Genomic DNA, 21,448 nt, shown 5'->3' on the forward strand with positions numbered 1-21,448 from the left:
TCATCTCTTTTGATTGATTTTAATTTGAAGTCTAATTTGTTAGATATTAGGATTGCTACGCCCACTTGTTTCTTGGGACCGTTTAATTAGAGGATCTTTTCCCAACCCTTTACTCTAAGATAACGTCTGTCTTTGATGTTGAGATGTGTTTCTTGTATGCAGCAGAAGGAAGGGTTCTGTCTTCTTATCAATTCTGCCTTTGTATGTTACTTGGCCTTTTTCTTTAGCTGCTCTTAATATTTTCTCTTTACTCTGTAGGTTTGATGTTTTGATTATTATATGGCGAGGTGACTTCTTTTTCTGGTCAAGCCTATTTGGTGTTTTGTAAGATTCTTGTACTTTCATAGGCATACCTTTCTTTAGGTTAGGGAAGTTTTCTTCTATGATTTTGTTGAATATGTTTTCTGTACCTTTAAGTTGAATTTCTTCACCTTCTTCTATACCTATTATTCTCAGGTTTAGCTTCTTCACAGTGTCCCATATTTCCTGGATATTTTGTGTTAAGGATTTCTTGGTTGACGACTCTATATCCTCTAATGAGTCTTCAACACCTGAGATTCTCTCTTCTATCTCTTGTATTCTATTGGTGATACTTCCATCTGTAGTTCCAGATCGTTTACTGAGCTTTTCTATTTCCAGAATCCCTTCATTCTGTGTTTTCTTTATCGTTTCTATTTCAGCTTTCAATCCTTCAAATGTTTGAGCTGTTTCCTTAATTTTTTGGTTGTTTTTTCTTGGTGCTCTTTAGATTCTTTGAGAGATTTGTTTATTTCTTGAATTTTTCCACCATTTAATGGATTTTTTTTTAGTTTAAGTATATTTTATTTTTTTTAATTTTATTTTCCAGTTTAAATTTAGATAAGAATCAAGGTTGCTTCACAAGTCAGTCCCAGGTCCCTCTCCCATTCCCTCCCTTCCTCCCGTGCCCTCCCTCCCCCCCCCCCCGTTATCCTCTCATTTCTCCAGGGAGGGTGAGGCCCTCCATGGGGGTGTCCATAGTGTGTCATTTCATATACGGCAGGGCCTAGACCCTTTCCCAAGAGTTCTGGGTGAGAGTGCACCTCACATTGTTCTATTGGAGTCCAAAGTCCATGTGTATACTTGGGATGGGTACTGATCTGCTGCCCAAGGCTCAATAGATTCCCTAGGCCTCTTCACTGACACCCAGATTCAGGGGGTCTTGATCAGTCCCATGCTGGCTTCCCAGGCTAATGCCTGGGATTCAAGAGTTAACCTTTGTCTGGTCAGCTGTTTCTGGGGGTTAAACCAGCCCAGGCTTAATCCCTTTGATCATCAGTCCTCCCTCTCTGTTACTGGCTTTCTTGAGTTCAGCACAGTACTTAACCAAGGGAGTCTACCTCTTCTTCGATCAGCCACTAAATAAGGTTTCTGTTTCCCAGACTCTCTGGCCATAGGATTGTAGGTTGGCACTCCCCAGATCTATGTCTAAAATCCATATATGAGAGAGTACATGCCATGTTTCTCCTTTTGTGACTGGGTTACCTCACTCAGGATGGTTTCTTCTAGTGTCATCCATTTGCCTGCGAATCTCATGATTCCATTATTTTTTTCTGCTGAATAGTACTCCATTGTGTAGATGTACCACATTTTCTGTATCCACTCTTCAGGTGAGGGACATCTAGGTTCTTCCACGTTCTGGCAATTACAAATAAAGCTGCTATGAACATAGTGGAACAGACCTCTTTGTTGTATGAATGGGCATCTTTTGGATATATGCCTAAGAGTGGAGTTGCTGGGTCTTGTGGTAGGTTTATTCCCATTTTTCTGAGGAATCTCCACACTGATTTCCAAAGTGGCTGAACCAGTTGGCACTCCCACCAGCAATGTAGGAGTGTCCCCCTTTCACCATATCCTCTCCAGCATAAATTGTCATTGGTGTTTTTGATTTTAGCCATTCTGACAGGGGTGAGATGGTATCTGAGAGTTGTTTTGATTTGCATTTCCCGGATGGCTAACGATGTTGAGCACTTTCTCAAGTGCCTCTCAGCCATTTTAGACTCCTCTATTGAAAACTCTCTATTTAGTTCTGCATCCCACTTTTTAATAGGGTCCTTTGGTGATTTGGAGACTTGCTTCTTGAGTTCTTTGTAAATTTTGGAGATCAACCCTCTGTCAGATGTGGGATTAGTGAATATTTTTCCCATTCTGTGGGCTGCCTTTTTGTCTTGCTGACTGTGTCCTTTGCCTTACAGAAGCTTCTCAGTTACAGTAGATCCCATTTATTAATTGTTGATCTTACTGCCTGTGCTACTAGTGTTATGTTCAGGAAGCTGTCTCCTGTACCAATTCGTTCAAGGGTACCACCCACTTTCTCTTCTAAGAGGTTCAGTGTGGCTGGATTTATGTTGAGGTCTTTGATCCATTTGGACTTAAGTTTTGTGCATGGCGATAGACATGGATCGATCTGCATTCTTCTACATGCCAGTCTCCAATTATGCCAGCACCATTTGTTGATGATGCTTTCTTTATTCCATTGTATATTTTTAGCTTCTTTGTCAAAGATCAGATGTTCGTACGTGTGTGGGTTAATACCCGGGTTTTCAATTCGATTCCATTGGTCTACCTGTCTATTTTTGTGCCAATACCAAGCTGTTTTCAGGACTATTGCTCTATAATAGAGCTTGAGGTCAGGGATGGTGATGCCTCCGTACGTTGCCTTGTTGAACAGGGTAGTTTTGGCTATCCTGGGTCTTTTGTTTTTCCATACAAAATTGATTATTGTTCTTTCAAGGACTGTGAAGAACTGTGCTGGGATTTTAATGGGGATTGCATTGAATCTGTAGATTGCTTTTGGCAGGATTGCCATTTTTACTACATTGATCCTACCTATCCAAGAGCATGGGAGATCTTTCCATTTTCTGAGAGCTTCTTTAATTTCTTTCTTTAAAGATTCAAAGTTCTTACGATACAGGTCTTTCACTTGTTTGGTTAGCGTTACCCCAAGGTATTTTATGTTGTTTGTGGCAATTGTAAAGGGTGATGTTTCTCTGATTTCTCTTTCAGCCCTTTTATCATCTGTATATAGTAGGGCTACTGATTTTCTTGAGTTGATCTTGTAGCCTGCCACTTTGCTGAAGGTGTTAATCAGCTGTAAGGGTTCCCTGGTAGAGTTCTTTGGGTCATTGATGTAAACTATCATATCGTCTGCAAACAGTGAAAGTTTGACCTCTTCCTTCCCAATTTGTATCCACTTGATCCCCCTTTGTTGTCCTATGGCAATAGCTAGGACTTCAAGTACCATGTTGAAAAGGTATGGAGAGAGTGGACAGCCTTGTTTTGTTCCTGATTTTAGAGGAATTGCATTGAGTTTCTGTCCATTTATTCTGATGTTGGCTGTTGGTTTACTGTATATAGCTTTTATTATGTTTAAGTATGTCCCTGTTATCCCAGATCTCTCCAAGACCTTTATCATGAAGGGGTGTTGGATTTTGTCAAAGGCTTTTTCAGCATCTAGTGAGATGATCATGTGATTTTTGTTTTTCAGCTTGTTTATATGGTGGATTACGTTGATGGATTTTCGTATGTTGAACCATCCCTGCATCCCTGGGATGAAACATACTTGATCGTGGTGAATGATTGTTTTGATGTGTTCTTGGATCCGATTTGCCAGTATTTTATTGAGTATTTTTGCATCAATGTTCATGAGGGATATTGGTCTGAAATTCTCTTTCTTAGTTGTATCTTTGTGTGGCTTGGGGATCAAGGTTATTGAAGCCTCATAGAAAGAGTTTGGCAAAGACCCTTCTGCTTCTATTGTGTGGAACACTTTGAGAAGAATTGGTATAAGCTGTTCTTTGAATTTCTGGTAGAATTCTGCACTGAGGCCATCTGGACCTGGGCTTTTTTTGGTTGGGAGACTTTTGATGACAGCTTCTATTTCCATAGGGGTTATAGGTCTATTTAAATTGCTTATCTGTTCTTGATTTAGTTTTGGCAATTGATAGCTGTCCAGGAAGTCATCCATTTCCTTTAAATTTTCGAATTTTGTGGAGTACAGGTTTTCAAAGTATGACCTAATGATTCTCTGGATTTCCTCAGAGTCTGTTGTTATGTCCCCCTTTTCATTTCTAATTTTGTTAATTTGCGTGTTCACTCTCTGCTGTTTGGTAAGTTTGGACAAAGGTTTGTCTATCTTGTTGATTTTCTCAAAGAACCAACTCTTCGTTGCGTTGATTCTTTGTATTGTTTTCCTGGTTTCTACTTTATTGATTTCAGCCCTCAATTTGATTATTTCCTGGCGTCTACTCCTCCTGGGGGAGTGTGCTTCTTTGTGTTCTAGAGCTTTCAGCTGTGATGTTAATTCTCTGGTATAACTGTTCTCCTGTTTCTTCATGTGAGCATTTAGCACTATGAACTTCCCCCGTAGCACTGCTTTCAAAGTGTCCCATAGGTTTGGGTATGTTGTGTCTTCATTCTCATTGAATTCGAGGAAGTCTTTAATTTCTTTTTTTATTTCCTCTTTGACCCAGGGATGGTCCAGTTGAGCATTATTCAATTTCCATGAGTTTGTAGGTTTTCTGCAATTTGTTTTGTTGTTGAATTCTAATTTTAAAGCATGGTGGTCTGATAAGATGCATGGAGTTACTCCAATTTTTTTGTAGCTGCTGAGGTTTGATATGTTGTCAATTATGTGGTCGATTTTTGAGAAAGTTCCATGTGGTGGTGAGAAGAAGGTATATTCTTTTTTATGTGGATGAAATGTTCTATAGATATCTGTTAATCCCAGTTGGGTCATTACTTCTATTAGCCCTTTTGCTTCTTTGTTGAGTTTCTGTTTGGTATTCCTGTCTAGTGGTGAGAGTGGTGTGTTGAAATCTCCCACTATAACTGTGTGGGGCTTTAGATGAGATTTAAGTTCTAATAATGTTTTTTTAACGAATGTGGATGCATTTGTATTTGGGGCATAGATGTTCAGAATAGACACTTCCTCTTTGTGGGTTTCACCTGTGATGAGTATGTAATGACCTCCTTCATCTCTTTAGATTGATTTTATTTTAAAGTCTAGTTTGTTAGATATTAGGATTGCTTTTTGTTTGTTTTTTCTTCTATTCCTTTAAGGGATTTCCTCGTTTCTTCTTTGAGGGTCTCCATTATCTTCATGAAATAATTTTTAGGGTCTGTCTCCTCTTCTTTGTCTATGTAGTGCTTTTCGGTTCTTGCTGGTGTTGGATCCCTGGATTCTGGTGGGGTCATGTTGGTGTTTCTACTGCTGAGTGATCTCTTATTCTGTCTTCTTCCCGTCTCTTCTTCCAGTGGGTGCTGGTGGGGTCTTTCCATCTCCACTGCTCTCCATCCTTCCTGCAGCTGAAGCTGGGGATGCTGAAGCTGGACTCGCTGGGGTTGGGGTCATGGAGGGGCTGATGTCTTTCCTGAAGCTGCACTCGCTGGGATTGGGGTCTTGGAGGGGCTGATGTCTTTCCTGAAGCTGGACTCGCTGGGGTTGCAGTCTTGGAGGGGCTGATGTCTTTCCTGAAGCTGGATTCGCTGGGGTTGTGGTCTTGGAGAGGCTGATGTCTTTCTTGTGTGGGCGGGTCTTCTGGAACCCGGGAGCAGCCCCGAAGATCGAGGGGGGATGGATGATGGGCGGGCAGTCCCCGCTGGAGACCCAATCTCACCTGAAGCTGGACTAGCTGGGGTTGGGGTCTTGGAGGGGCTGATGACTTTCCTGTGTGGACAGGTCTTCTGGATGCCAGGAGCGGCCCCGAAGATCGAGGGGAATGGGTGATGGGCGGGCGCTCCCTGCCGGAGACCCAATTTCACCTTGACCAATTTCCTACATGAAGATTGATGCAAAAATACTCAATAAAATACTAGCAAACCGGATTCAAGAACACATCAGAAAAATCATCCACCATGATCAAGTCGGCTTCATTCCAGGAATGCAGGGATGGTTCAACATTAGAAAATCTATCAATGTAATCCACCATATTAACAATCTGTGAAAGAAAAACCACATGGTCTTCTCACTTGATGCTGAAAAAGCCTTTGACAAAATCCAGCACCCCTTCATGATAAAGGTCCTAGAGAGATCAAGGCTAACAGGAACATACCTGAATATAATAAAACCAATATACAGTAAACCAACAGCTAACATCAAACTAAATGGAGAGAAACTCAAAGTAATTCCTCTAAAATCAGGAACAAAACAAGGCTGTCCAATCTCTCCATATCTCTTCAGTATTGTACTTGAAGTTCTAGCTATAGCAATAAGACAACAAAAGGAGATAAAGGGGATAAAAAAGGAAGAGAAGAAGTCAAACTTTCACTATTTGCAGATGATATGATAGTTTACATAAGTGACCCAAAAAACTCCGCAAGGTTACTCCTAGAGCTTATAAACACCTTCAGCAATATGGCACGATACAAGGTAAACTCAAAAAATCAGTGGCCCTATTATATACAGATGATGAAGTGACTGAGAAAGAAATAAGAGAAACATCACATTTTACAATAGCCAAAAACAGTATCAAATATCTGGGGATAATGTTAACCAAGGAAGTGAAAGACCTGTATATCAAGAACTTTGTGTCTTTAAAGAAAGAAATCAAAGAAGATACCAGAAAATGGAACGATCTCCCATGCTCTTGGATTGGTAGGATCAACATAATAAAAATGGCAATCTTGCCAAAAGCAGTCTATAGATTCAATGCAATCTCTATCAAAATTCCATCACAATTCTTCAAGGACCTGGAAAGAACATTAATCAACTTTATATGGAAAAACAAAAGGCCCAGGATAGCCAAAACATCCCTATACAATAAAGGAACTTCAGGAGGCATCACCATACCTGACTTCAAGCTCTATTATAGAGCTATAGTCCTGAAAACAGCTTGGTATTGGCACAAGAAAAGGCAGGTAGACCAACGGAAATGAATCGAAATCCCTAATTTTAACCCACACACCTATGAACACTTGATTTTTGACAAAGAAGCTAAAACTGTACAATGGAAAAAAGAAAGCACCTTCAACAAATGGTGCTGGCATAACTGGATACTGGTATGCAGAAGACTGCAGATAGATCCAGGTTTACTGCCTTGTACAAAACCTAAGTCCAAATGGATCAAAGATCTCAACATAAATCCAGCCACACTGAAACTTTTAGAAGAGAAAGTGGGAGATACTCTTCAACGAGTTGCTACAGGAGACCACTTCCTAAACATAACAACAGTGGCACAGGCACTGAGATCGAAAATTAACAAATGGGACCTTCTGAAACTAAAAAGCTTCTGTACGGCAAAGGACACAGTCAAAAATTTACAAAGAACTCAAGAAACAAGTCTCCAAAACACCAAAGGATCCACTTAAAAGGTGGGGTACAGAGCTAAATAGAGAATTCTCAGTAGAGGAGGCTAAAATGGCCAAGAGACACTTAAGAAAGTGCTCAACATCCTTAGCCATCAGGGAAATGCAAATCAAAACAACTCTGAGATACCATCTTACTCCTGTCAGAATGGCTAGAATCAAAAATGCTGGAGAGGATGTGGAGAGAGAGGAACACTCCTCCACTGCGGGTGGGAGTGCCGATTCACACAGTCACTTTGGAAATCAGTATGGAGATTCCTCAGGAAAATGGGAATTAATCTACCACTAGACCCAGCAATTCCACTGTTAGGCATTTATCCAAATGAAGCAGGTTCATACAACAAGGGCATCTGCTCCACTATGCTCATAGCAGCATTGTTTGTAATAGCCAGAAACTGGAAGCAACCTAGATGCCCCTCAACTGAATAGTGGATAGAGAAAATGTGGTATATTTACACAATGGAGTATTACACAGCAGAAAAAAAAATGGAATCTTGAAATTCGCAGGGAAAATGATAGCATTGGAAGAAACCATCCTGAGTGAGGTAACCCAGTCGCAAAAAGACAAACATGGTATGTAGTCACTCATATATGGATTTTAGACATGGATCAGGATAGTGCCAGTCTGCACTTCCACTGATAGAGAGTCTGGGAAACAGGAAAGAACCTAAAAGATATGCATATATGCATAGTACCCAAGAAAAGAGGATGGAGACAAGATCCTCTGAATGGATGGGGAACACGGCGAGGGTTGGGGGGGAGTGGGACCTGGGAAGAAGAGAGGGGGTGACAGGAAGAGAGTTGGTCATTGGGGAACAGGAAGTTGAGGGGGTGGGGGTAGAATAGGGGGACGAGGGAATCATAGGATCGAGGACAGATCAGGCACCAGAGTGACCTCGAGTGATCTAAAGGGATAACACCAATTGGCAAGCTAAGCAATAGTCGTGGGACCACCTCGAATGCCTATTCCTGATAATGAACTTGATGTCTAAAACCATCCAGGAGCCTTCATCCTGTGACTGATGGAAGCAGAGGTAAACACACAATTAATCACTGAACTGAACCCAAGGAACCCAGTGACAGAGAGAGAGGAGTGATGATCAAATTGGCAAAGAATGGGCTGGCAAAACCAGCAGAGACAGCTGATCTAAACAGGGGAGAGCTCTTGGACACCAGACCGACAGTGGGGAGGCCAGCATGGGGCTGATCTGGACCCCCCAAATGTGAGTGTCAGTAAGAAGGCCTGGGCAACCTATGGGGCCCTGAGCTGTGGATCAGTTTCTATCCCTGGTATACAAACTGTCTTCGTGTGCCTATAGCACAGAGATGCTCTCTCAGCCTGGACTCTTCGGCAAGTGCCTGGACCCTACCAAGTGTAAAATGACAGACTCTAGATATCCCCTATATGGAATGATTTAGCAATAGGGTGGGAGGGAGTGGGGGAAGGGGAGTGAGCGAGGAGGGGAGGGAGAGGGACCTGGGTTTGACATGTAAAACAAGCTATTTAAAATTAAAATAAAAATGATAGAAAAGAAAATATGTTTCAATTGATTTGACCTATTAAATTATTCTTTTCTAAAATTATAATGAACTGATTACTGTGAGAGAAACCAGTTGGAGTCTTCATACTTTTTTATGGTTTTGAGACAGGGTTTCTCTGTGTAGCTCTGTAGACCAGGAGGGCATTGAATTTACAGAGATCCATCTGCCTCTACCTCTCAAGTGCTGGGATTAAAGGCAAGCACCACCACTGCCTGGCTGTGTCTTTTTATTTTTAAGAAATCTTATGTATTCAAAACTAATTTGTAATATAAATCTCATTTTAAAATGTCAATAGTGTTTACTTCCTTTTTCATTTTGCATATTTTTTGTTTGTCAATTACACAAAAATGTTAGATGGACTGGATTGTAATTTCCACTTTTTCTAAGTTATCTACCACCTTCCAATAGCATGTAGTGGGAACTAAATTTCAGTATATGGTGTTTGTGGGCACTTTAGGATACAAACCACAACATTCAATCTTGTTTTTCTAAAGACTCATGACCATTTAATAATGAAAAAATGCATTCAATCAACACCGAGACTCCCTATATTTTTAACAGTAACTCAAGTAAAACTCAACCATATAAATCCAATATCTCATCTAAGACTCTGAGATAATTCAAGCTCTAACACCCCACAAAAACCCAAACAGTAACTTATATATTTACAAGATCTAATAGAGAAGAACAAACAAGATATTTCTAATAGAAAAGGAATGGACCAAGGGAATAAAGGGTCATACCAAAGCAAGACAAAGCCAGTAAAACAAAAAATAAATGCTTTCATTTATTACTGTAATTTAGGGCACACAATAGTATGATGTGTGCATCAAAGATGTGGGCAACTTTATAAACCTTAAGTATTGAAAAGAATAGACCTTGAATAATTTGATATTTTCAATTTTAAATAACTCACAATCTTACTTAATTTCTTCTCTCATTTTTTAACTTGTTGTTATTTACCTAATCTTTTTCCATTTGAAACCAAAATTATTGAGATAATTTAGAGCGGGGTTATCAATTTTCCAAGATGCATTGCTCATTGCTCTTCCTGGCTTTCACAAACTTTGATGAGTTTGGTTTTGGTTTTTCTCTTTCTTTTCTTTTATGATGTTTTTCTTTTTTGACAGCTATTATTTGGAAATATGTTAAGTTTCTAATTGCCTAGAACTTTTCAGACACCTGATTAATTTCAAAAGTTCCCCGGTAGTAAACCAATAACTGACTCATAATTCATTTCTTTGTAAAATACTGAAGATACTGTTATGACTGACAGTGATTTTCAAGCCTTTAGAAACATTAGTGATGTACAAACAATCTCTTTGTACATGCTACTGAACAACCTCATTAATAAATGAAGAAAATAGTAAGTTTGAATATTATCATGAGGAATTTTTGTTTAAAATATTTTGTTTTACATTTTTAAAGAACTGCTCTTGAACACATAAACACTGAGGGATTCTCAGTGATCTTGATGTAATGATTTTATGAAGAAAAAATATTTTCTCTTAATCCATTATAATAACTTGATTGTGAATTCATAGCAGGTTTCTAAAATATATTTTATTTCATTAGAATAAAGGTGGTGAATATTCTTATTCTTTAGAGCTTACTTCATTATAACATTATATTTGCTTTTGTAAAGGTGCCAACTTTTGTATCAAATATTTTCTTCAGTCTACATTTTTTAAACATTTATTTCACATTCTGATAGCAGTTTCCCCTCCCCACCTCCCTTCTGTTTCCCATCTCCTCCATCTACTCCTCCTTTATTTCTATTCAGAAAAATGGCAGGTCTTCCATACATATCTACAAAATGTGGCATATTATGTTTTAGTAAGTTTAAGCACTTCACTTTGTATTAATTCTTCTCAAGGCAACTCAGTATTAGGAGTAGGGTTCCTAAAGGCCTGTGAAAACCAGAGACAGACCTGTTCCCTACTGTTAGGAATCCCACAAGAATACCTAGCTACACAACTATCACATACATACACAGGGCCTAGGTCAGTGCTATACAGTCTCTTTGCTTGTTGATTTAGTCACTGTGAATTTCTGTGGGCCCAAGTTAAATTGATTCATTGTGTATTCTTGTGATATCCTTTACCTCTCTGTCTCCTACAATCCTTCCTTGCTCTTTTCAATAGGATTCCCCAAATTCAGGCTAATGTTTGACTGTTGGATTCTGCCTCTGTTTCCACTAAGTTCTGGATGCAGTATCCTTGATGACTACTTGGCTAGGAAATAATCAGAGAGTATAGCAGAATATCATTAGGCATCAATAAAATGACATTTTTCCTCCAGTTGTATTTAGTTCTAAACAAGATCTCTGGGCCATTAAGCCTCTGAGGTCAGGTACTCCAAGCAGTGTCAGGATGGGCTCACTCTTGTGACATGGGTCTAAGGCTGGACCAGTCATTTCTTGGCCACTCCCACAATCTCTTTCCGTCTATTCAGATATTTTTATAACTTCCTGTCATTTTTCTGTAATCTTTAAGTTGTGTGTTGTTGTTATTTTATAATTTTATCTTTGGAATTGATTCATGAACCTTTTTTCAAGTGCCTTTGATACAAAACCTGTCTCACCACAGTAACCTCAAGTAATGATGCCTTCCTTGATAAAAGCAATAGCTTCCTGGTATTACTTGCCAATGTATATTCTCTTCTCATACTTGGTATACACTTTATAGTGCCAGAAGTTTATATGTATTTTACATTACAGCACTATGGTTTTGCTTTTGTTAGGTAGGTAGGTATGGTGTTATAGACAGGATGCCAGTATGTACTGTAGTTTGGTCTCAAACACATAATACTCCTCCTTCAGTCTTCAAATGCTGAGATAATAAGGCTGTATCTCTATACTCAACATGGCTTTTACTTTAAATGCCAGTTTTAAAGGAATCTTAATTATAATATAAAACATAGATTTTAATTATTTGTCTTTTATACTTTTGGTATAATTTTGGATTACATTCATATTTCCAGGTGGTATTATTTCTATTTTGTCAACTGGAATGAATTACCATATTCACAGGTATTTGGTGACAAGGCCAGTCTTAACATACAGGGAAAGGTGTGTTTAATATGAAAGGTATTTTTGTAATTTGTCTTTTTTCACTAGCGTTTTAAAATTGTTGCTGAATAAGTTTTTCTTGTGTTGATTCCACTAGAATAATTGCCATTTTCACTTTTTCCTTGTATGTGAAGTATTTAATTTCCCCTATCTTTCTTTTACTGGTTAAATTTTACATGTAACTTTCTCTGTATTAAAATATACAGTAAATTTCTTCTTGTTAACATATTATTTTGGTAAATAAATAGGATTCTTTTAATTTCTTGGTTTTAGGAGTTTAAATACATTTGGAATTTTTTAACTCATCACCACTAAAATTGCTCAAACCCATCTCCATGCCCCTTCTTCCCTCTGTTTGCAGACATTAGCTTTATTGTGATCTATATTTCAGCCCTTCTTTCTTCACTCTTCTGTTGACCATTTTCACAAAGTCATTTGATTCTGGTCATCCCAATGCTATGATTTTCATTCATAATCTTTTTTCAGACAATGTCAAGTTCGTCATTCACTTCATTTTGTCTATTTTCTTACAGCAGACATTGCTACTGCTTTTTCCAAGCTATTCTGTTAGGATTTACTTGAATTTATTTTATGTGTTATGTAATATAGTTTTCTACCTTTTTAAAAATAAGTTAGTGACTTTGTTTCAATAGTTGTATAAGCCTTGCGTATACTTGATATTATCTCTGTGTCTTTATGTATTGATTTATTATTCTCAATATGAATCATAATTTTCTTGCTTTTTCCATGTGAGGTAATAGTTGAATGAGTTTCAAGTATGTGTATGTTATATTGTTGTGAACTCATACATCCATATTTCTATAAAAATCATTGAACCTTACTCTAGTGTATAGGTAAATAACTTGCAAAGACAACATTCATTTATCAAGGGTTAAATTTTAAGTAGAATCAGGGCTACATTTACCCTATTGTTTAGTGCCCAATGATTTGCAAGGTTTTCTCTTCTGGCTAGAGAGTAGCCAGCCATTTCAGAGCTGTGTAGTATCTAGAAGTATATTTATGAGAGTATTTTTTTTCCAAAGAAAACTTGGAAAGTTTCATCATGTGTATCTGCTGATCAATATTGTCCTTCATCATCAAGGGACCTTCTAAAGATTTCCAAGCCTCCAAGTCTCTCTGCTGTCTCTTCTTTTAAAGTACTGCATCCTGAGAGCACCAATTATATTGATATATTGAGCCTCCTAGATCTGCGTCCTCAATTTACAGGCTCTTTCATGCCCCATCTAGTTTACCACTTCCTTCATTGCTGCTCAGAAACTCCCTCCAGTCAGTACACCAGTGCACTGAGATTGCTCACCTACTTTATTCCTTTTCTCTCGATGTTGTTTGACATTTACTGCCTGATGTCCAATGTCTAAAATCCATCTCCATATACTTTACCTGGTTTTTCTTACATTCTTCATTGTTTCTCTTTTGTATTTGCTTCAAATCTTAGGAAACAGAACAAAATTTACTCCTCATTATTCTGTCAGGGGCCCAGAAGAATCCTAATGCTGTACATTAGATTTCCCATAAAGAATACAACAGCATAGTTGTGCCCAATGCAATACACTATTCTTTAATTTTTCCTGAAAAGGGAGACAGGTGATAATGTTTTTCCTATTTCCCCTTAATGGGAAGAGAGTACTTTCATAACCACAGGACACAATAGACATCCACGCTCTACTTCTACTTTTCTTGGGGACTGCAGTGGATATCTGAAATGAACAACTTGCACATTCAATTTATTTGACCAGACCATCTGATTTATTAGAAATACCTCAGTCCTTAGTCATTGAGTTCTCTCAGCACAAAATTCTCCACATTTAATGCTCTGTCTTTCAGATTTTTACTCATTTATTTTAAAAATAATAAATTAAAATCAATGTATCTTTCTTTTATGTAGTTTTATGCTGACAGAAATTGGGAACAGAGAATAGCCTTACTTTTGTAATGTTATCATCATCAAGATTATTATCATAATTGTTAATATCATGTTTGTATATGATGAATGTGCATGTGTGTCTGTGTGTGTATGTGTGTATGTGTGTGTGTGTGTGTGTGTACACATGTTCTCCAGATCAAGTGAGAGTTCAACTTTGTGGACTTGATTCTTTCCTTCCCATACTTGAGTTATGAAAATGGAACCCATGTTGTTAAGTTTGTGCTGCAAGCACTTTATCTGCTGAGACATTTCCCTGGCCCAAGAGTTGATATTTTTTCATTCATTTCTTTCCCTTTCTTTACATTGATTTGGAAACTAGATTTTTCCATGTATGTATGATGACTGAGTAAATTCTCTAGAAATATTGACTTTCATGGACACAAAACAAAGAAAAAATTAACTATTACAATATGTTAATATGCCTGAGAATTTTCCACAAAAATATGTAATGAGATCAATGAAAATAGCAACCATATTTTCAGAAAGTTACTTTTCAGACAGTGTTATATTGAAGAACATGGAATGGAGACATCGAGAATGGTCATAGTGGATCAGAGTGCAGAGAGACAGAAACCACAAGGGCAATGTGTGTGTGACCATCCCACACCAGAATCTATAGTAGATGTCTCCCTTAGGTAAATGAAGAAGATGTATTTCATAGGACATATCTTTTCCATACAGAACCTAAGAGGCAGAAAATCAAAGACCATGAAATCAAATTATTTAGATTTCAACTCCTTAAGGACCCGAGACAGCTTAATTAGTACAGTCTGAACTCATAATAATCCCATTTTATCCCAAATGGGATACAAAGCTTAATGACCTTATATCTGTCATCGTTTTTTTGTTTGCATTTTGGGTTTCATAGACTTCAAAAAATATCTGTGAATCCAATATGTTTTTGCTTTACAAAATATTCTATCATCAAAAAGTATAAAATTCTTTAGCAAATATCTTTCAGAAAACAATAGTATGCAATAATTTGGTCAAATATTGGAGGACAGTGCAATGAAGTTATCCAGGGCTCCATATGAACAAGTCCCCTCAACCAATTAGCTGCTTACAAGCTTAGTGAGCCTTCTGTTACACAAGAAATTTTAAAATAGTTATTTGTAAAGACAGTTGGAATGTTGTTAATGCCCCATGTGTACAAATATACATGCACTCAATTTTAAACACATTTCACAGTCACACTTTCATCAGTCTAGTAACATGTATTTATGCTATATTCATGTACTTAACATGAAATATTGTGAAAAAGAAAAAATAAACTTTTTAGCTGACACAGGCAGCTTTGATTGATTTATGCATCGAGTAAATTGATTTCTTTTGCCGATAATAAAATGTACTATGTAAACTTTATATTCATTATATTGAGAACATAGTTTATCTATCTAACGTAATGCTTTTTATAGCTCTAGTGTGTATATTCTCCAGTTTAAGCGGGTGTCTATTTGTAACTTTGAGATTGTTTATTTTCCTATTGTTTTCTACTTTATGCACTATGAAACTAACATACATCTTTGAGATCAAAACCCAACCCTTTATCTGAAAAAATCTACATATTCTGCATCCACCTATCCATCTTCAAGTTCTGTTTCATGACACTCTATAAAGAATCACTTATAGACACAAATTCATCTTACATTTATTAAATTTTTTAAATGTATGTGTAGGAGTCTTGGTTGAAACTCAGTTGATAGAATGGTTGCCTAGCCTGGGCACAGCCTGGGCCTGCTCTGCAGAACTGTGTAAATCCGTATAATTTTGCATGAATGCACTTTCGGTTCCAGGGACATGGAAAAGGGAGAATTGTGTTTTCCTTGGCTACATAAGTTGAAGCCAGCCTGAATTATGTTAGACAATGTAAGAAATATACATAAAATTATAATTTGCCATTTTCTGGGAAATTGTTATAAACATTTCCCCTTTCAGACCCCATGAATGTAGTGCCAGGGAGGAGGCCACTGGGGCCTTGGGTAGTAGATCAGTGTTCACCATTGTTTATGAATGAACTTTGGGAACCCATTTCAAATAGAGGGATGCTCTCTCAGCCTGGACACATGGGGAAGGGCTTAGGTCCTACCCAGGATGAAATGACAGACTTTAAGAATCCCCCCCAAGGAGGGTCTCACCCTCCCTGATGGATGATGTGGGGATTGGGTGGGGTCTGGGGGCCTGATGAAGGGACAAGGGAGGACAGGTGTGAGAGGGTACTGGGACTGATATGGGAAACATTCATGTTTCTAATTTAAATAAAAACATATATTGAGAAAAAAAACATTTCCTCTCCCTACTTTCCAAAGTATATACCGTTAAACAAACAAACCAAAAAACCTACCAAAATATGTATCCTTTAACTAACTGATTACTAATTAACTTATTGTGTATAATGACAGCAGACAAACACCAGACTTTAAGCTGCTCTGTGCTAGAATGTCCTTTTCCAGCTGAGGTGGCTGAGCCTTTGATGTGCCTCACTAGAACACATCTTTAAAGTCTTCTGTGTGACTGAGTAGGTATACCTCTTTCATTCAGCTATCAAAAGAAGTGTTTCCCCTTTGGTAGACACACAAAACATGTGTTCTAATGGTAAATTTCCAAATTATATCACCTGTTATCCTCTTGATAGATCAAGAGCAATTTCACAATTTATTAGCCTCAAATTCATTTACTATGATGTTTCTTTAATTTATCATTTGTTTCTTCCATTATTCTACAAACTGGAAGGGGAAACAGGCTATATTTTCAACATCTTTCAGGTGCTTCCATAACCAAATGCCCACATCTTTCACTATGAAGTTCTCTTGTCCACACATGTAGCATGCAGTTTAATGAAAACAAATTATTTCCATCAGAAGCACCTTCTTCCCGCATATTCTCCTTATTTCTTCTCATTCTTGGGATCTTGTTTTCATTACTCATCTTTGTTGTCATTGACTTAAGTATTCATGAGGACAATACATATTTTTTCTGCTATGCTCCATACTGCCTGGCGTATTCACTCTATTAGAATCATAGACTCCATACATATTAAGAACAGCAAGCCATTTCATTATCTCAAGCCACATTAGCTTCTTTCCACAATCATAACAAATCCTACAGCTAATGACTTACCTCCATAGCCTACTAGAATGATGCTTGGTTCACATATAATTTTTCAAAATTAACATGTAGATATAAATTTTAAAGTTCTGACCCCATCATATGTGATCAATAAACTCTTGTGAGTAAATAAAGGCTAAAATTATGGACTTCCGTTTACATATATCTTGAAGCTCAGCTATGACATTTTCTGAAATGGGATGTCTTCCTCGTTTCCCTGATTTTTTAATTCAGTCAAGTAGCTTTAAACCCCTCCAAATTTTAAATGAATACCATGTGAAATAAGTCACATGCAATGATATAGTATGCTGTTTTTATACAGTAAGTGATAAAGAAAATTTAGTTATGAGTATCTGAATGATTACCTAACAAATGCACAGAGTTTGAGTTCTAAATAATGCAAATGCAAATACTGCTTATTCCATGATATGCTCACACGATCAGCACAGAAATTTCAAACATGACTTACAAGTCAGACAGTGGTGGTTCATGCCTTTAATTCCAGCACTTGGGAGGCAGAGGCAGAAAGATCTCCAGTAGTTTGAGATCAGCCTGGTCTACAGAGTGAGTTCCAGAACAGGTTCCAATGCTTAAAAAGGAAACTCCCTCTTGAAACCCCCCCAGCAAAAAAGGTGACTGAAGTTTGCTTTTGCTTGTCTCCATTCTTTCTCTCCTTCTTTCCTTCCTTCCTCCCTTTCTTCCTTCCTTTCTTCTATTCTCTGTTCTAGTCTCTTGTCTTCCTGTGAGAAAACACTGAGAAAAACTAAAGGAGAAAGAGTCTATTCTGGCTTAGAGTTTGGTAGTATAGTACATTGAGGAAAGGATTCAAGACAGGGGAGCCTGCTGAAGTGATGTGGAAGTTCTTCCCACCCCCAGTAACTCTCTCTCTCTCTTTCTTTTAACCTTTCTCTTTCTCTTTAATTCCTTCTCTTTCTCCTTTCTCTCTCTCTTTCTCCTCTCTTTCTCCTACATGTGATTTTTGCTTTCATTCTTTCTACCCCAAATTCATGTATATATATATATATATGTATATATATTTACATATATATATTATGCTTTAAGATGATTTAGTAAATTGTTTTTGCTATGTACTCATGCTCCTACTGTCTATTCTCCTACATCACTGTCTGCTCGAGGTACTTAGACAATGCTTATGAATAAATGAGTGAGTGAATGAATCAACAAATATATAAAGGTATTTGTTCAATGTGTGCTTCTGCAACATTTCCTAAGTTGTTATGAAGCAATGACTGATTGACTGGAGTGTAAATTTTAGCAATGCCTATTTTTTGGGATGTGCATGTCAATAAATTTTGACATACTGCAGAATACCTTCTATTTTTTGTTACGCCATTTTGACTACTTAGTTATCTAAGATATAACCAGAACCCACAGGATATTACAAATAGGAAGAATTCATTAGTAGTGTTTACACTCTTGCCTGGGCAGTTCAGGATTCTTGGTTTTTACTCAAAAGACTGAAATAAGGGTTCACATAGATTTCCAAAAGTAGCAAGAAACCTTATTCAACACACAGTGATAAGATGGTTCTGTTGTACTACCAAGAATGGCATTGAGGGGAAGGAGGGTACTCAGGATCATCAATGATTGTTTGGATCTCAAGAAAAGGACTCTATAAAATACTGGCAAATCGGTCCAAGAACACATCAAAACAATCATTCACCACGATCAAGTAGGTTTCATCCCAGGGATGCAGGGATGGTTCAATATACAAAAATCCATCAACGTAATCCACCATATAAACCAGCTGAAAAACAAAAATCACATGATCATCTCACTAGATGCTGAAAAAGCCTTTGACAAAATCCAACACCACTTCATGATAAAGGTCTTGGAGAGATGTGGGATAACAGAGACATACTTAAACATAATAAAAGCTATATACAGTAAACCAACAGCCAACATCAAACTAAATGCACAGGAACTCAACGCAATTCCTCTAAAATCAGGAATAAAACAAGGCTGCCCACTCTTTCCATACCTTTTCAACATGGTACTTGAAATTCTAGCCATTGCCATACGACAACAAAGGGGGATCAAGGGGATACAAATTGGGAAGGAAGAGGTCAAACATTCACTGTTTGCAGATGATATGATACTTTACATCAATGACCCAAAGAACTCTACCAGGGAACTCTTACCGCTGATTAACACCTTCAGCAAAGTGGCAAGCTACAAGATCAACTCAAGAAAATCAGTAGCCCTACTATATACAGATGATAAAATGGCTGAAAAAGAAATCAGAGAAACATCACCCTTGACAATTGCCACAAACAATATAAAATACCTTGGGCTAACGCTAACCAAACAAGTGAAAGACCTCTATCACAAGAACTTTGAATCTTTAAAGAAAGAAATTAAAGATGCCCTCAGAAAATGGAAAGATCTCTCATGCTCTTGGATAGGTAGGCTCAATGTAGTAAAAATGGCAATCCTGCCAAAAGCAATCTACAGATTCAATGCAATCCCCATTAAAATCCCAGCACAATTCTTCACAGACCTTGAAAGAACAATAATCAATTTTGAATGGAAAAACAAAAGACCCAGGATAGCCAAAACAACCCTGTTCTACAAGGCAACATCCGGAGGCATCACCTTCCCTGACTTCAAGCTCTACTATAGAACTATAGTCCTGAAAACAGCTTGGTATTGGCACAAAAATACACAGGTAGACCGAAGGAATCGAATTGAAAACCCAGATATTAACCCACACAAGTATGAACATCTGATCTTTGACAAAGAAACTAAAAATATACAATGGTATAAAGAAAGCATCTTCAACAAATGGTGCTGGCATGATTGGAGGCTGGCATGTAGAAAAATGCGGATCGATCCATGTTTATCGCAATGCACAAAATTTAAGTCCAAATGGATCAAAGACCTCAACATATATAAAGCCACACTGAACCTTCTAGAAGAGAAAGCGGGTGTTACCCTTGAATGAATTGGTACAGGAGACAGCTTCCTGATCATAACACCACTAGCACAGACAGTGAGATCAACAATTAATAAATGGGAACTCCTAAAACTGAGAACCTTCTGTAAGGCAAAGGACACAGACAGCAAGACAAAAAAGCAGCCCACAGAATGGGAAAAAATATTCACTAATACCACATCTGACAGAGGGTTGATCTACAAAATTTACAAAGAACTCAAAATGCAAGTCTCCAAAACAGCAAAGGACCCAGTTAAAAAGTGGGCAGCAGAGGTAAATAGAGAATTTTCAATAGAGGAGTCTAAAATGGCTGAGAGGCACTTGAGAAAGTGCTCAACATCCTTAGCCATCCAGGAAATGCAAATCAAAACAACTCTGAGATACCACCTCACTCCTTTCAGAATGGCTTAAATCAAAAACACTGAAGACAATTTATGCTGGAGAGGATGTGGTGAAAGGGGGACACTCCTCCATTGCTGGTGGAAGTGCCAAATGGTTCAGCCACTTTGGAAATCAGTACAGAGATTCCTCAGAAAAATGGGAATAAACCTACCACAAGACCTAGCAACTCCACTCTTAGGCATATATACAAAAGATGTCCATTCATACAACAAGGATGTCTGTTCCACTATGTTCATAGCAGCATTATTTGTAATAGCCAGAACTTGGAAGCAACCTAGATGTCCCTCAAAGAAGAGTGGATAGAGAAAATGTGGTACATTTACACAATGGAGTACTATTCAGCAGAAAAAAAACAATGGAATCCTGAGAATCGAAGGCAAATGGATGACACTAGAAGAAACCCTCCTGAGTGAGGTAACCCAATCACAAAAAGAGAAACATATCATGTACTTTCTCATATATGGATTTTAGACATAGATCTGGGGAGTGCCAGCCTACAATCCCATGGCCAGAGAGTCTGGGAAAGAGAAACTTCATTTAGTGGCTGATGGAAAAAGAGGCAGACTCCCTCGGTTAAGTACTGAGCTGAACTCAAGAAAGCCAGTAACAGAGAGGGAGGATTGATGAACAAAGTGATTAAGCCTGGGCTGGTTTAACCCCCAGAAACAGCTGACCTGACAAAGGTTAACTCTTGAATCCCACACATTAGCCTGGGAATCCAGCATGGAACTGATCAAGACCCCCTGAATGTGAGTGTCAGTCAGGAGGCCTAGGTAATCTATTGAGCCTTCGGCGGCAGATCAGTACCCATCCTGAGTATACACACAGACATTGGACTCCCATCCAACAATGTGAGGTGCACTCTCACCCTGAAGTCTTGAGGAAGGTTCTAGGCCTTGCCCTTTATGAAATGACAGACTATGGACACCCACATGGAGGGCCTCACCCTCCCTGGGGAAATGAGGGGATAACTGGGGGTTTGGGGGAGGGCACGGGAGGAGGGGAGGGAAAGGTAGAGGGACCTGGAACTGACTTGTGAAGCAACCTTTTTTTCTTATCTAAATTTAAACTGAAAAATAAATAAAAAATAGAAAAGGTCGATTTC

Source organism: Mesocricetus auratus, unplaced genomic scaffold (assembly GCF_017639785.1).
Source record: "Mesocricetus auratus isolate SY011 unplaced genomic scaffold, BCM_Maur_2.0 Super-Scaffold_100676, whole genome shotgun sequence".
NCBI lineage: Eukaryota > Metazoa > Chordata > Mammalia > Rodentia > Cricetidae > Mesocricetus > Mesocricetus auratus.